At 44.0% G+C, this 14,978-nt stretch overlaps 1 protein-coding gene across 32 annotated transcripts in view; it reads left to right on the top strand.

Annotated features, from left to right (window-relative positions):
- NRXN3 (neurexin 3) overlaps positions 1-14,978 on the top strand; it is a 1,027,863-nt gene that overhangs the window by 5,897 nt on the left and 1,006,988 nt on the right. The window contains exon 1 of one of the 32 annotated variants that reach the window (XM_069783728.1): positions 6,183-6,204. The exons of the other annotated variants lie outside the window; for them this stretch is intronic. The gene's annotated coding sequence lies outside the window, so the exon portion shown is untranslated. Of the gene's footprint in view, positions 1-6,182; positions 6,205-14,978 lie in introns of those variants that run through there. 32 annotated transcript variants of the gene reach the window in all.

Genomic DNA, 14,978 nt, shown 5'->3' with positions numbered 1-14,978 from the left:
TTTGCATTTCAGAAACCAAGATGCTAGAGGGGTTCGTAGCTTCTTGAAACCAGCACACTACATAATCTTGGGTCAGGTCATTTGCTTTTTCTTTTCTTTGGTTTCTCCTCACATGGGCATAGACAAAAGCAATTCATGTGCGTAAAGGACTCTGAGAATCAAAGATGATGTTTTGACCTCTCACCACCAATCCAAACAGCCAGACCAAGACATATTTGTAGAAAGGCAGGATGGGAGAAGTTTGTTCTGCCTTTCTCGTTGTGGAGTGGATGGCAGTGGACAGCATTTTTAGTGCTCTGCGTTTGTACCTTTTGGGGGGGGGGGCATGGAAAAATCATGACTTTAGGTTGGGCTAGCCCAAGTATTGTTTTACTGAGGTCTGGTAGGGATGAAGTGCAGTGTCCCTGTACTGGTGCATTTGAAAAATTGAGCAATAAGACTCCTAGTGGAAATATGCCAGTAGTGTTGGAAGATCCTGTGTTCTTCCTTAAGGGAAGGTGGGGATGCAGTTTCTTTTGTTGCCATTCACAGAAAAAAGTGCTCTCTGAGCACTATTTACAGCTTTTGGGATCTGTATACCACACAGCCAGCTTGGCAGTCCTCTGTCTGGGCTAAAGCCTGCAGCCTCTTGGGACCCAGGGCTGCTGCAGGCATCACCGTGTGGCTTTGCAGAGGGTGATGGAGGTTCGTCCACAGCCATCAGAAGTTCAGCTCTGTCTGAAATGTGTCCCCTTGCTACAGAGTGGACTAGCCCTTCATCTGCCTTGCTTCCTCATGTCTCTTAGAGCTTTCCCCTTGTCTCTCACAGCTATGTTCCTGAATTCTCTCCCAGGCATGCTCCCCTGCCTGTTTCTTGTCTGCTGGCAGCAGGAGTCAGCCAGGGTGTTGGGAAGGGGATGTCAGGGATGAGGGGGGCTCTGTCAGCATACCTGTCATCTCTCAGCAGTGTGCTCAGCTCCTGTCCTTTCCAAATTCCTTTCCTCTGCCCTTGATGGTGAGGGACGGCTTATTTTGAACACAGTCTGCTTGTGTCATTCCTGGCCCTGCCGCTTGTCATCCATCACATCACGGCAACTAATTAACACTAGTAGCTTTGGATCCTGGGAATGACAGTGCTGGGATAGTAGACTCTTTCAAAGATCCTGATGTCTCTCTTCATAACTAGGGCAGCCCAGCCCAGGAGTTCATGGACTCTGTTGTCTCTTGCCTGCTGCACCAACTGTGTAGTGAGTATGCCTGTGTGTTTAGCAGGGAGGGCGCCCAAGGCCTAGGCCTGCCTCATAATGCCCTTGACGGTGCTGCAGCATCCCCTGCATCCAAGTACCTCCCAGCAGCCGGATGAGAGCCAAGGAATGGGATAGAATAATAATTGATGAGGATGGGGGGAGGTATGATGTAAACCTTTTGAAGCTGCCGGTAGCTTCTCTACTGCCTTTGGGTACGTATAGCTGTGCGTAGTCCCAGAATCTGTTTGTGAGTTTGACCCTGGGAGCATCCTCTGCTCATGGCAAAGCATACTGTCCTGTTTCTGCTGCACTGCTAATCTTACTGCTGTGTTGATGGGGGGTGTCGTCAGGGGAATCAGCGTGCTGCTCCCATGGGGATGGCAGGGTTAAAGGTGAGGCATTGGTCGCACTGTGAGGCTACCCAGAGAGCACTTGCTCCCGTCCTCCCTCTACTCGATGTCTTTCCTGCTGTTGTGAACCACTTCTAAGGAGGGGAAGAGTCCCATGGGGATGGAAAAGAAGATAACTGGGCAAGAGGATGATGTTTGCTGGTAGCTGAAGGGGGATGAGGAGAGGAAGAACTCTCCAGTGGGGTAACTGTCTGATGGGACTGGCTGCATCTGCAGAGCAGGGAGGTGCTGGCTTCATTTCAGTCTGCTGTTGCAGTCCATTTTTTTTTTTCCCAATAATGTGTTAATTAAACATTGATTTCAGGGGAGAAAGGAATCTGCTTGGACTGCAGAAACTAAATGGAGTGTGGAGGAACGGGATCTGGTGAGGAATGTGTGGAAGGACCTTCTGTCAGCTGTCTTCATGACCAGTCATGGAGGGAAGCAAGGAAAGGGCTGGAGAAAAACCTGTTCACCTTAAGCTTAGAGTCTTTCACTCATTTTAAGGGGGAATCTTGTTCCTTCTGTAACTGCACAGTTTTCAACTGATGCATGCTGAGGAATTACCGGGTGGCCAACTGTATTTTCTTATAAAATATAAGTAATGAAATACTTCATTTTTATTAAAAAGCAAAATGGAAAAGAGATTTTTTCAAGGTATGTTAGTGTTCAAGAGGTTTTCTGTTCAGTTTGGCACTCTCCTGATTTTCTACTCTTGTAGTTACTGTGGTATCTATAAATTAATTAAGCTGTGGTGCAAGTTAAGGCACCAGTCATAATGGCGTAGTTGCTCTCATTACTTGCAGATATCTAGTAGCTCAACTGACCTTCATTTACTGCATGTGGATAAGTCAGTCACTGAACATGGGCATGACTGTGATGTGCACATTTAACATTTTCTCTTCTGGTCCTTAGAGCACTGGAAGGTGAGACAAGACTGTGATATCTCCCTCCCTTGCTTGGTTGAACTCTCTGCTGTTCATTAGACTGGAAGAGCCAGTGGGAGGCTATGCTGCCCTCCTTTTGTGCTTCCAGGTGTTAGGGACGCATAGGGAAGATAAGAGTCCTTGCTTTTAGTCTGAGATCTTATCTGGAGTAAACCTCTCTGCTGATGTGAGCAATATATTCTTACGGCATTAAACAGTTTGATTTGAATTATTTTGACCACTGTGCTTTCTGTCTTCACTAGTTCTGGGAAATAATGGGGAGGAGGGAATAACCTGTCTGACCTTTCTGAGCATTGCGTAAGTCTGAAAGTGATCTCGCAAAGATCTCAGTCAGTTCATGGCAATAAGCGAAATGGCAGCATTGTCCTGAGAAGGAACCCATCTTGCCTGCTAAATTCCTTTCTGCACCATCTGCAATATCAGACTACAGAAGGATCTGCTGCAGCAACAGGATGCATTTGAAGAGGAATGGATTAAGCCATGGAACAACTATTTTCCAGGAAGATTTTTGACCTGTTGATGGCTGGTGAAACCCACAGAATCACAGAATGGTTGAGGTTGGAAGGGACCCCTGGAGGTCATCTGATCCAACTCCCTGCTCAAGCAGGGCCACCTGGAAAAGGTGACCATGTCCAGACAGCTTTTGAATATCTTCAAGGAGGGAGACTCCACAACTTCTGTGGGCAACCTGTTGCCAGAGCTTGGTCACCGTCACAATAGAAGAGTGTTTCCTGATGTTCAAACAAGACCTCCTGTGTTTCAGTTTGTGCTTGTTGCCTCTGGTCCTGTCACTGGGTGCCACCGAAAAGAGCCTGGCTCTGTCACCTTTACAGCCTCCCTTCAGGTATTTATATACATTGATAAGATCCCCCATGAGTCTTTTCTTCTCCAGGCTGAACAGTCCCAGCTCTCCCAGCCTTTCCTCATATGAGACATGCTCTTAATCCTCTTTGTGGCCCTTTGTTGGACTCTCCCCATGATGTCCATCTCTTGTGCTGGGAGGCCCAGAACTGCACGCAGTACTCCAGGTTTGACCTCACCAGTGCCAAGTAGAGGGGAAGGATAAATTATGAGTTCTGTGAAAGGAAAGCTGCATGTATCTGAGAATAGAGTGGAATAGTTCCAGTTGGACAGCACCTACAATGATAATCTAGTCCAACTGCCTGACCACTTCATGGCAGAACAAAAGTTAAAGGATATTAAGGGCATTGTGCAAATGCCTCTGACAGGCATGGGGCATCGACCACCACTTTGGGAAGCCTGTTCCAGTGTTTGGTCACCCTCTCTGTAAAGGATTGTTTCCTAGTGTCTGGTTTGAACCTCCTGATCCATCTTTGAACCATTTCTACACATCCTGTCACTGAATAGCAGGGAGAAGAGATCAGCACCTCCCTCTCCACCTCCCCTCTTCAGGAAGTTGTAGAGAGCAATGAGGTTGCCTCTCAGCCTCCTTTTCTCCAAACTAGACAAACCCCGAGTCCTCAGCTGCTCTCCACAGGACCTGCCTTCCAGCCCTTTCACCAGCTTTGTTGCTCTCCTCTGGATGCATTCAAGTACCTTGACATCTTTCTTAATTTGTGGGAGAGATTCCAGTTTCTTTAATTGTTCTGTTACTATGGCTAGTTACACACTGCAATCTTTTTGTAAACCACGAAGAAAAGAAATTTTAAATTATTGACTGTTTTGACTTTTTTTGGGGGACAGAGATGGGGAATGCAGGAATCCTGTGATGGGACTAAGGCCAACCTTCTCATGGGACTCTGTTTGCCTGATATTGCATTGAAGTCCTGGAATCAGCTGGCTTGTCTGGTCAGCGTATGCAGCACTTTGAAAGAGGGTATGATACAACATAATTTCAGGTGTATGCATTTAAAATACCTGCTACATATCTGGGAATCAAAAGTTAAGCGCTTTATGGGGAAAATACAAGGAAACAAATTGATCTTTGATGTGATTTCATATAAGTAATTACTCAAATACTTATTGAGGGTGTGTCTAACAACAGTGGGCCAAAAGACATAGTTTTGTTGAGCCAAGTCTTAAGGATTTAGCTCAATATAATTAGTTTTTTAAATGTGTCCCTTGTCTTCCTTGTTGGTTGATATGACCTAGTTAATGAGTTGCTAGCAGCTCTGTTTGGTACTAGCTTGGGTCATAGAGTGATGTGGTGCCTGGGATGTTGCAGTACTTTTTTGGCAGTGGATTGTAATTTCATTGAGTGAATGTGTTTTATGAGGCTAGAGTGAGCTACTGTTTTCTTACTAAGATCACAGTGTATCAGATAGAAATGCAGAGTGAAAAGGGAGTAACAAATTGATAGGCTTTTGATAAGACAGTAACTCTTTTTAAGAAGTTTGCCTGAACACAGCAGTTTTTCCTTCCATGCTGTCTTTGCTGCTGATGTGTAACATGAGGCAGGAAGTTGATCTGCTTTCTTGGCACAACATAGGTCATATACCTATTAAACTGGAAAATGGTGTGAATTTGATAAGAAGAAATTTAATAAAGACAAATGAAAAGTACTGCACTTGGGAAGGTGAAATCAAATGTCTACATGTAAAATGGGGGATAACAAGCCAGGCAACAGAACTGCAGAAAGGATCTGGGAGGCACTACAGTGAGTCAGAGACTAAATGTGAGTCAACAGTGTGGTGACGTTGCAAAAAAGCAAATCTCATTTTAGGGTATATTTAACAGGAATGTCACGTGTAGCACACAGGCAGTAGTTTTTCTACTCTAGCAGCCGCTGCTGAAGCCACAGCAGAGCACTGCTTCCAGCGTGAGCAGCAAAACCAGAAATGGTGGAAGGAGATGAGGAGAGGACAGCCAGAGTGGCGAGCACCACCTGCGAGGAGAGGCTCCAAGAACCAGGTTGGTTTAGTCTAGAGAGAAGATTGATGAGGGACGTGAGAAGTCTTCCAATATTTAAAAGCTTGTTTTAAGACGACAGTGATTAATTGTTCTCTGTGTCCACTGGGGATAGGACAAGAACTAATCAGCTTAATTTGTAGCAAGGAAGATGTGGAGATAGGTGCTAGGAAAAGCTTTATGAGTATTTGGATAGTTAAGCACGAAAACAGCTTCCTGAGGGAGGTTGTAGTGCCCTCATCACAGGAAGTTTTAAGAGCAGATGAGACAGAGACACCAAATTTTATCTAGGTTGTTTTATTATAGTTTTGACTGGGTCAGAAGGGGAATGGGCTGCCTCAACTCCTGATGTCTGGTCCCAACATCTCTTGCACTCACTGAAAGGCAGGCTTCTCCCCTTACTGGCTGTTATGGTGGGTGTGTGGGGAGGCAGGGCCAGGGCGAAACACACCCTCTGCAAATGCCCCTGCAGCACCTTCCAAGCCCCTGGCATGATCCAGTTTTACAGTGCATGTCCCAAAAAGGCCTGAGGGAGCTTGTGCATTCGTCAGTGTTGCATTAGCATCCAGCACTGTAAGCCTTTCTATTTCTGCAGATAACAAAGAAGCAGAGGGCTGGTCCAGCTTTTTGCATCCTTGTAACTAGGAAATGGAAGTTATTCAAGACTCTTATCCTGGTTACTGATTAACTGACACTGGGAAGATTTGGAGAAATGATTTGGAGTTGGAAAAGAAGACTTACACTTCTGCTTTCACCTGTTAAAAACCACTGCAGGTTTGTATGGTGTGTCACAGTTACTACAAGAACATTTTTTCTGTGCTCTTCCAACAAATGTAGTGGATGAGGGCAAAGGATTTTCCTCACTGCAACACCTTTTCTTCCAGTTACCTAAAGCAGAGTAGTGTGTATTAGGCATTGCAAGGGGGCACGTTACCACCTAGTGGATTTGAGAAGAGGGATCCTAACACCTGATTCAGTAAAGACATATACTTCAGTACTTGTGAAAGGGGCTCATGGTACTTCCAGAGAGGAGGATGTTACTCGAGGAATAGGGCTCTTCTTCCTGAGTGTTCAGCAAAACTTTTCATTGGCTACTAGAAAGTAATCCAAGACATACTATGTGGTGTGTTACTTCTATCTTTTCCTGAATCTTAGATTTACATGAACAGCCTGTCTGGAGCCAGTCAAGCCTAGGAATGAATTTCTGAGGATCTCCAGTGCAGAGAGCTGGTTCCCCTAACAAACCTCAAAGAAGGAAGTTTCTTCCTTTTCATTTAGCAGAACATCCAGAAACATATGCTTGTTGAACTTGGGCAATGTTGGGCTTGGCCACTATGTGTGTGCACAGTTTATAATATAACCATTTTCCACCTTCTTACATTAACTTGTAACTTCAGGCTCTTGCCATTTTTCAGAGTGAGTGGAGGATGAAGATGATATCTTCTACTTCTTGGTACTACAAGTGAGTCAGGGTTGACACACAAAAGTAGGAGGCAACAGTTTGTGTGTAGGAAGCTTGTTCTGTCCAAGGAAAATCTAAGGGTTATATGCAGGGTGTTAGTCCTGCCACTGCAAGGCTGGTTTCTTCTGGAGCTGAGTTCACACACACTCACCATTTGGAGCATATGGAGAGCTCAGCAGATTCAGGCCTCAAGGGATGACTGGTGAAATGGTCGAAGGTATGTTAGGATGTAATTATTTGTTTATGAGGCCCCATATTGCACCAAGTAAAAATTGTTTATGAACACTGCTGTGAAGTCAGGAGGGAAACATTCGAACCCAAGGAGATAGTAAGATATAACCTAATTATTGTTGTTATTATTATCCCTGCCTATTATGGTAGCACCTACACAATCCTGGTTCAAATGCAGGGCATAAAATGTTCCCTGCCCCAAACAGCTAGCAAGCTAAGGATGAGAGAGAAGACAACAGATGGACACAGATAACTGGGGGAGTACAGAAAAACAAAGATTGGTCAGCAGGATGGGTGGTATGATAGCATGTTGACAGCTTAGCTGTTGTCAGGCTTTCTGTAGGCATGTGGCAAAGGATTACAACAATAATTCAAGCTGCGGCCTTTGCTTTGGTGTTTTTGTGTGTGCATCTTCCATCTGCTTTATTTAAACAGCTTAATTCTCACTTGAGGTTTTTCTGTCCCCAAACTTCCTGTCATTCATCTGATGTAGGTAGGGAGACACACTGGTCCAGCAATGAAGTGTCCACTGCAGTTTTTAAGGGAAGCTGTAGTTTTTTATTAAGCAAAAAGAATGAGACAGTAAGCACAGGATTTTGATGCTGTGTGTTTAAAAGGATACTGGGAAAAGACTGACTGATCTCAGCAGGATGAATATCCAAAGTGGCACATTGCAAGAGGTTTGTTAGTCAAAGTGGTGTCTTACCAAGGTAAGGCAATAGCTATGTAATGCCATTTGTAGGCAACAATTCTGTGCATATAGGTTATGTCCTTGGTGCTGTATATTGGTGAGTGCAAGCGTGCCTGAAAGTGTGGAGGGCTCTGATTCAGCTGCACAGCGAGCAGTCATTCCAGACGTGTAGCTGTACCACGCTGCTGGGTAACTTGGGCATGCTTTGCCTTAAGGGCTCTGCCTATGCTAGTGGCTGCATTCACACGTGTGTCTTGTTTTGGGTGTTACCTGGAGAGGGCCACAAAATGCAGGGTGGACATCAAGTAATTTTAGGGTGTCCTTCTTTCTGAATTTGAATTACATCAACTAACTTTTTGTGGTGCTGTGATGTCCTCTCTCTTTTACTGTGTGGTTTGTTATCATGACACAGTATCACACATCAGGCATGTTATAAATGTGTCTCCTATTAAACCTTATGTTGCCAACACCCATCTCCCACTTTGGCCTGCCATGTTATTTATTGTTCAGCAGCCCAGAAGTGACTGTGGGACACTAGATGCAGCTACATGTTGTATATCATGTGTATAATGCGAGTAGTTGAAATGGTCTAAAACTTAAAGCTTGAACTGTCCAGTCAAGTCTTATTTAAGGTATTCTGGGTGAAGTGGTTGCCAGGAATCCTCCAACACAGGCAAACTGCAGAATTATGGGACTATTAGTGCTAGAACACATTTCTGGGGCAAGTTTTTATGGAAAAGGGATTTGGGTGTTTTGGGGTTTATTCCTGGCTCTACTACAGAATTCTGTGTACTTTTGGAAACAAGTAATTAAAAGTACTGTGTTTTTTGGCTCATGTCTCCATGCTTCAGTTTGTCCTTTATGGATGGTGAGATTTCATAGCTGCTTGTAGAGTTTTTTGGTTTGAAGCTGAAGAGTATGGAGGACGAGGACCAAATATTCAGCTCTTCTGAGCTGAACATAGCCAGCTCTCCCAGCTTCTTTGCATATCATGCTCTAGCCCCTAACCATCAGGATGGTTCTTGCATTGGTGAAAGCTAATCATATACTGAACTGTGTTGGCAAAAGCATAGACAGCAGGTCAAGGGATGGGACTATTTCCCCATGCTCAGCACTTGTGGGATTAAGTCTGCCTACTGTGCCCAGTTCTGGGCTGACCAGTGCCAGAAAGACAATGACAAAATGCAGCAAGTCCAGCAAAGAACCACTGAGGAACATTGTTAGTAACTGGCTGCCATTAGGTTGTTGTACCACTGACGACTAGCCTTTGAGTACAGTGGTCCAGTGAGTTTTCCATGTGCTTTGCAGTACACCTGTCTGGTTCTAGCTGTCTATAAATAATCAAATCATAGAGTATCTTGAGTTGGAAGGGACCCATATACCCATATGGATCATCGAGTCCAATTCCCTGCTCCTCACAGGATTACCTAAAATTAAACCATATGACTAAGAGTGTCATCCAGATGCTCCTTGAACTCTGACAAGCTTGACGCCCTGACCACTTCCCTGGGGAGCCGTTCCAGTGACAGACTACCCTCTCGATGAAGAATCTTTTCCTAATGTCCAGTCTGAACTTCCACTGATGAAGCTACATACCATTGTTAGTATATTTAGTATTGGAGTATTATTATAGTATTGGAGACTCTTTCAAAATCTGTGCTCTCCTTTTTTTCATTGGGCCTGTCATCTCACCACAGAAGGTGATCTGGCTGACTTTTTTCCCTTGGTAAATCCATGCTGGCTGTTCCCAATCACCTTCTGGTCATTTGTGTGCCTGGAAATGGGTTCCAGGAGGATTTGCTGCATAACCTTCCTTGGGAGAGATGTTAGGCTGACAGGTCTATAATTCCCTGAATCTTCTTTCTTGCCCTTTCTGAAGACAGGTGTGACATTTACCTGTTTCCAGTCATCAGGAGCCTCCTCCAGTCACCATGACCTTTCCAACGTGACCGAGAGTGACCTTACAGTGTCATCAGCCATTGTTGCACCCTCAGTGCTGTTAGGGCATCTTGTCTGGTCCCAGGATTTTGAGTATGCCCAGTTTGCTTAAATAGTCCCTAACTCAGTTGTGTTGTGCTGTGGGTAGTTTTTCAGTCCCCTGGATTATTCCACTGGGCACATGGAACAGGAAGGCTGAGAAGAGTCCTTGCCAGTGAAGACCAAGGCAAAAAAGACATTGAGGACCTAAGTGTTTTCCTTTTACCACTAGTCCCCTGTCCCATTCAGCTTTGGGCCCACAGTTTCCTTAGTCATCCTCTTACTACCAGTGTGCATTTAGAAGTCCTTCTTGCTTTTTTTCACATTTTGTGGATTTTCATGCAATTTCAAGTCTTTCTAATTTTCATCCTGACATGCCAAGGCAGAGTTTCAGTATTCCTCCTGGGGAGCACACCCTCGCTTTCACCTTCCATTCGCTTCCTTTTGTGTTTGAGCTCTGTCAGGAGTTTCCTATTGAGCCACCTGCATCTTTCCACACCCGTTTGGCTTCCCACACATTGAATTGGACTGTTCTTGTGCTTTGCGGAATTTATTCTTTAAGATCAACCAGGTCTCCTGGGCCCCTTTGCTAGATTATCCCATGTAAGTACTCAGTGAATGATTTCTTAAAGCTCTCCAGTGATTATTCTGTCACCATAATTGTGCTGGGAAGATGGTTCTGTTTGTAAACTGATTTATATGTCATTTCAGATTTGGTTGTTGTTCTCTGTAATTTTTGTCTCTCTCCATGTTAAACACATTATACCTTTTCACTCTATTTCCATGTAAGTCTTTTCTGTCTGCTTTATAGCCCCTTTTTGCCGGACTCTGTCCAGATGTTTTCATGCGCTTTATTTGATTTTTTTTAATTGTCTTTTTTTCCTTTTTTTTTTCCTGACACCTCCCTTCTTTATACTCTCAGAGGTAAATAATCAAATGGAAAGGGCAGGAGTCACAAACTTTTTTTTTTTCATTCTGCCATTGAGTTATTTCATGACAAAAGCAAATTGCTATCTCTATTTCTTATCTCTAAAATGGGTCTCAAATTCAATAGAAGGAGTTTAAATTCTTTTTGTTGAAGATCATAGACAACAGACCGATTTATTTAATCACATTTAGTACACACCTCATCTTAGGATTGGTTTGAGATTCTGTCCCAAACTGTTCTCTCAGTTAATGGTTGTCAAACTTATCAGCAGATGCTGCCAACCTTCAAAATTCTCTGCTGTGCACCATGTAGCTTTATCCTTAGACTTTTAATAACATTGCTGTTGAAAATCCACCTGAAACGATACTGTGGACTAACTATAGATTAATTGCCAAGACCCTGATGACTGCCACATATTTAGAAACTGAACTAATCCAGTTACATGTTCCGTGTAACAGTGTTGTGAGCCCTTCATGGAGATTCTGTGCCATTGCTCAAAAGAGTAAAGACACAGTGTCCTTGTTTCAACCCCTTCCCCCACAACCCTCCTGTGATTAAAAGAATGGGCATCTATCAATACTCTAGTCCTCCAGACTCTATGGAGAAAAATCCAACTTTATATTGTAATTATATGGAGAGGAGACTAGTTTTAGTGACTATTAATCTATTTAATTATATTACTGTATTCCCCAGTTATACACAAGAATCTTGTTGTGTGTGGTGCTGTCCAAATGTAGAATAAAAGGTTTTCATTCTAAGTGATTTGTGTCTCTAAAGCGTGCCCCTCTGTGGCCTCTAATAAAGATATCTTTCTATAATTGATTGAGCTTCAAGTACTGCACCCAGACAGAATGTCCCGGAAGACTGTAACCTGCAGGAAGAAGTGAGAGAGATGGGTACTTGTTGGTATACTAGCAGCAAACTGTATGATACCAAATTCCTGTGTGCCTTCCCAGTTCAGGTATGCGTTGCAAGGGGCAGAGAGCTTAATTTAGAAAAGTTTCTAGATCAGAAAATTACTTGTACATTCAGACAAGTCTCTTCTGGAACGAATATGATTGGAGAGGGGTATTCTGAGTGCTGTGGAAAGTTGCGATGACAAGGAGTTCACAGGAGGTATCTGGGCGTACACGCAATAGTAAAATACCGGTTAAACCTTTTAGTTCATCTTGTCTGTGTACTAGGCTTTCCCTTGTACTCCCTTTCCTGCGCTAGATGGTTATGGTGAATAGTGGCAGAATATGGTGTGCACCTGTATGTCTGTAAGATCTGGTTTTATTGTAGGCTTGCAGAGAGGGAAGGCAAGACAGGCGAGACAGCCTCTGCTTTACATCTCTGCTGAAGTCAACCACACAGTACTTATTCTAATGCCGTTGGTGTTGTGTCTGATCTCAAACGTGAGCAGACATAGGGCTTAGTAAATTGATGACCTCACTGTCTTCCCATCTTTCTCTTCTGATAACTAGATGGCTAAGAGGCTCAGGCAGGGATAAAGCTGGAAAATGCAAGCTCACCTAAATAAAGCTTGCATTTTGGGTGGCTTAGTATGATTAATTTTGTCCCTGAAGTCCTGGCTTCAAATCCTGGTGAGACCATGAGTGAAAATGGTATGCGAAGGTCTTCAGTTATTCCCTGCTTGGTGTTTATTTCTATGGCAGAAGTAGCCCAGGAAATTTGGTGTATGGCAGGCCTAGGAGAATAAAGAGGATTGTGAGGAAGGGTTGTGGGAGAAGATGGGTCACAGGCTGTTTGGCACACGGCTCTCCCATACATTCCCAAAAGCCAAGCAGGCATGTGCTCAAACACTTGCAAAGTTTGCATGTTTGCACACTCTGGTTGAGCACCCTCCCTGAACTCTCTGCCCATGTGCCAAGATGGCACTTGCTGGCTCCTGCTGTGATAATATCTGCTGGCTTCTGCCTGTACCCAGCACAAGTGAAGCCCTTTGTGGAGCTGAGGCTCATGCTGTGACAGTGTTTTCATAAGGCTCAAACTTTTATTCTCCACCTCGTTCCTTTGAACTCTACCCACCACTCTGTGAATACTAACACCAGCCTATAAATTATCCAGCAGGGCTCTGGCACTTTAGCAGCCTGTGTTTTCAGTGGCGTGCATGCATAATCGATCTGGGAGACTGCCTCTGCTTTTAACTTGGGCATTTGCAGAGACCTTAGACTTTCAGTGTTTCAATCACAGCTGCCTGTAATGTTCATTCACTTCTCTGCCTGCCTTCTCCTCTGCCACCCACCCACACCCCTTTGCATCTGGCAGGGTAGCATGTCATGTCACAGTGTAACCTGCCATAAGTTTGGGGGTCATGCTATAGGCAACCTTCCTATGATGTGCAGGAGCAACAGGGCACTGCAAGCAACTTTGCTGTAGACTGTCATGCATCAGACTTTGAAAAGCTCCATCCTGACTCACTACTTGGGGGGGTGTGTGTGTCTGTGTCCCCTGGTGTGCCTTATTGGTCAGCCTACTGAGCAGGTGCTACTCTCCTTTTCTTCTCTCATTTTCCAGGTGAAACTCTTAGCATCATAAATACTGCCCCTGTGACTCATTGCTCTTAGCTTCTTTAAGTTGCTGGAAAGTTGCCTTACACAGTTGCCTGCTGACTGTCTGTAGAGTTTGAAGAGGTAATGGCTACGCCGGTATTTGGCTGCTGGAGTTGACTCCTCTTGCCGTGGAACTGCTTGGTGTTCTTACCTAGCTCTGTCCATAGCCAAAATGTCTCAGCTGAATCTTTTTTCTTTTCTGTTTCTAGAGATAAGTTGCCCCAGAAAAGTCAGCCCAAACCTTTGTCTGAACTTCAAATGGAGTCAGCCTTGATTATCAAGGCTTCACTTATCTCTTCCCATCAGTTCTTAGTAGGCCACCCTCTTAACACTGGCACATCATAATGCACCCCTGTGAAAAGGTTTGGTAATTGTTTCCTGTATGAGCAGTCAGTTCCCAGTGAAAGATTGTGCTATTTGAGAGGAGGAGGAGACAGGGTATGGTGTTGGTGTGATTGGGAACCAGCAATGCTAGGACTCAAAGGAGCAAATGGGGAAAACAAAAGGAGTCTAATAAATGATTTAACTGTAGAGGTACTGGAGATGTGGTTGGGGCTAACAGCATAGATGACAGTCTGGTAGCAAAAGAAGCGAGTGGAGAATAGGTAAGAAAAGGGAAGTTTTAAGAGTAAGAGAGAGAAAAACGTGAAGAAAATTACCAAGCTTTCGGTGAGGCAAAAGGATGTAGGGAGGTAGGAGAGGCTGGAAGGGAGAGGGACTAGAGAAAAAGTTTTCAACTGAAGAGAGTGAACAAAGAGAGCAGAAGGCAGCTTTCTGATTTATGAAATGTACATCTAACAGAGCTTTGTGTGTGTGCTGACCCTGCTGACATCTGCACAAGAGCCTGGCCAACTTAGCACAGAAAGGGAGAGGGGAGAGCCAGGAGGCATCACTGGAGGTGGTGTCTGAAAGGAGCAAGGTGGGAAAGAAGACGATCTCTGGGAAGGGAGAGAATGCCAGGCAGTGGGTTGGACGTGGGGGAAGTGTGGGGAAATGTGGAAGGGAAAAATTAAGTGACGAGAGGCTCCTTTTGAGGAGGAACAAAATCCCCAAAGAAATGCAACGCTTTTAATATTGTTATGCTTTTATGTAAAAACAACCCCCAAAACATTCAACATGCCTTCCCCCTAGGTGTGTGATTGGAGAGGTAGATTGCAGAATGAATCATAGATGTCTCATGTTTCTAGGGTAGAGTGTGAAAAAGCAGATCGCATACCGTACTGAAATAAGAAAAAAGAGACTGTAGCCAGTATTGACACTGTGTGTTGAATATGTTTTTGTGCCTGATGGGAAATGTGTGTTTATTTGAGGCAGAGGATTTTCAGTGCATGTGTGTTGTTTAAGGAGTGCCCAGCAGCTTCCTTTTACTTAGCTGAAAAAAGAAGTGCTTTCCTTGGGCTCACTTGCCAATATTTGAGTTTCCATATATATTTTTCCTTCCCTATTTGTATGGGTCTAATCCAGCTCAACTAACAGGGGATCTGACTGCTTACAAGAGAAACTTACAGTAAAACTGACTTGACGCAAAATGCTGTTGAATGGAATAAGGATTTAGGTGAAAGGCATTTTCCCTTCTAATCCTTCAGTTCTATTAATTTTAGGTGTTGCTTGTAACAATAGCAAATAAAAAAGTATTCTAATAAAATAATGAATTTTTTTTTTAATTAGTAGTATCCTTTAATGGAATATAATTTGCCAATGACA

The sequence above is a fragment of the Haliaeetus albicilla genome, chromosome 5 (assembly GCF_947461875.1).
Source record: "Haliaeetus albicilla chromosome 5, bHalAlb1.1, whole genome shotgun sequence".
Classification (NCBI taxonomy): domain Eukaryota; kingdom Metazoa; phylum Chordata; class Aves; order Accipitriformes; family Accipitridae; genus Haliaeetus; species Haliaeetus albicilla.
Note: the sequence above shows the minus strand (reverse complement) of the source record. Positions and strands in the feature narration are given on the sequence as shown.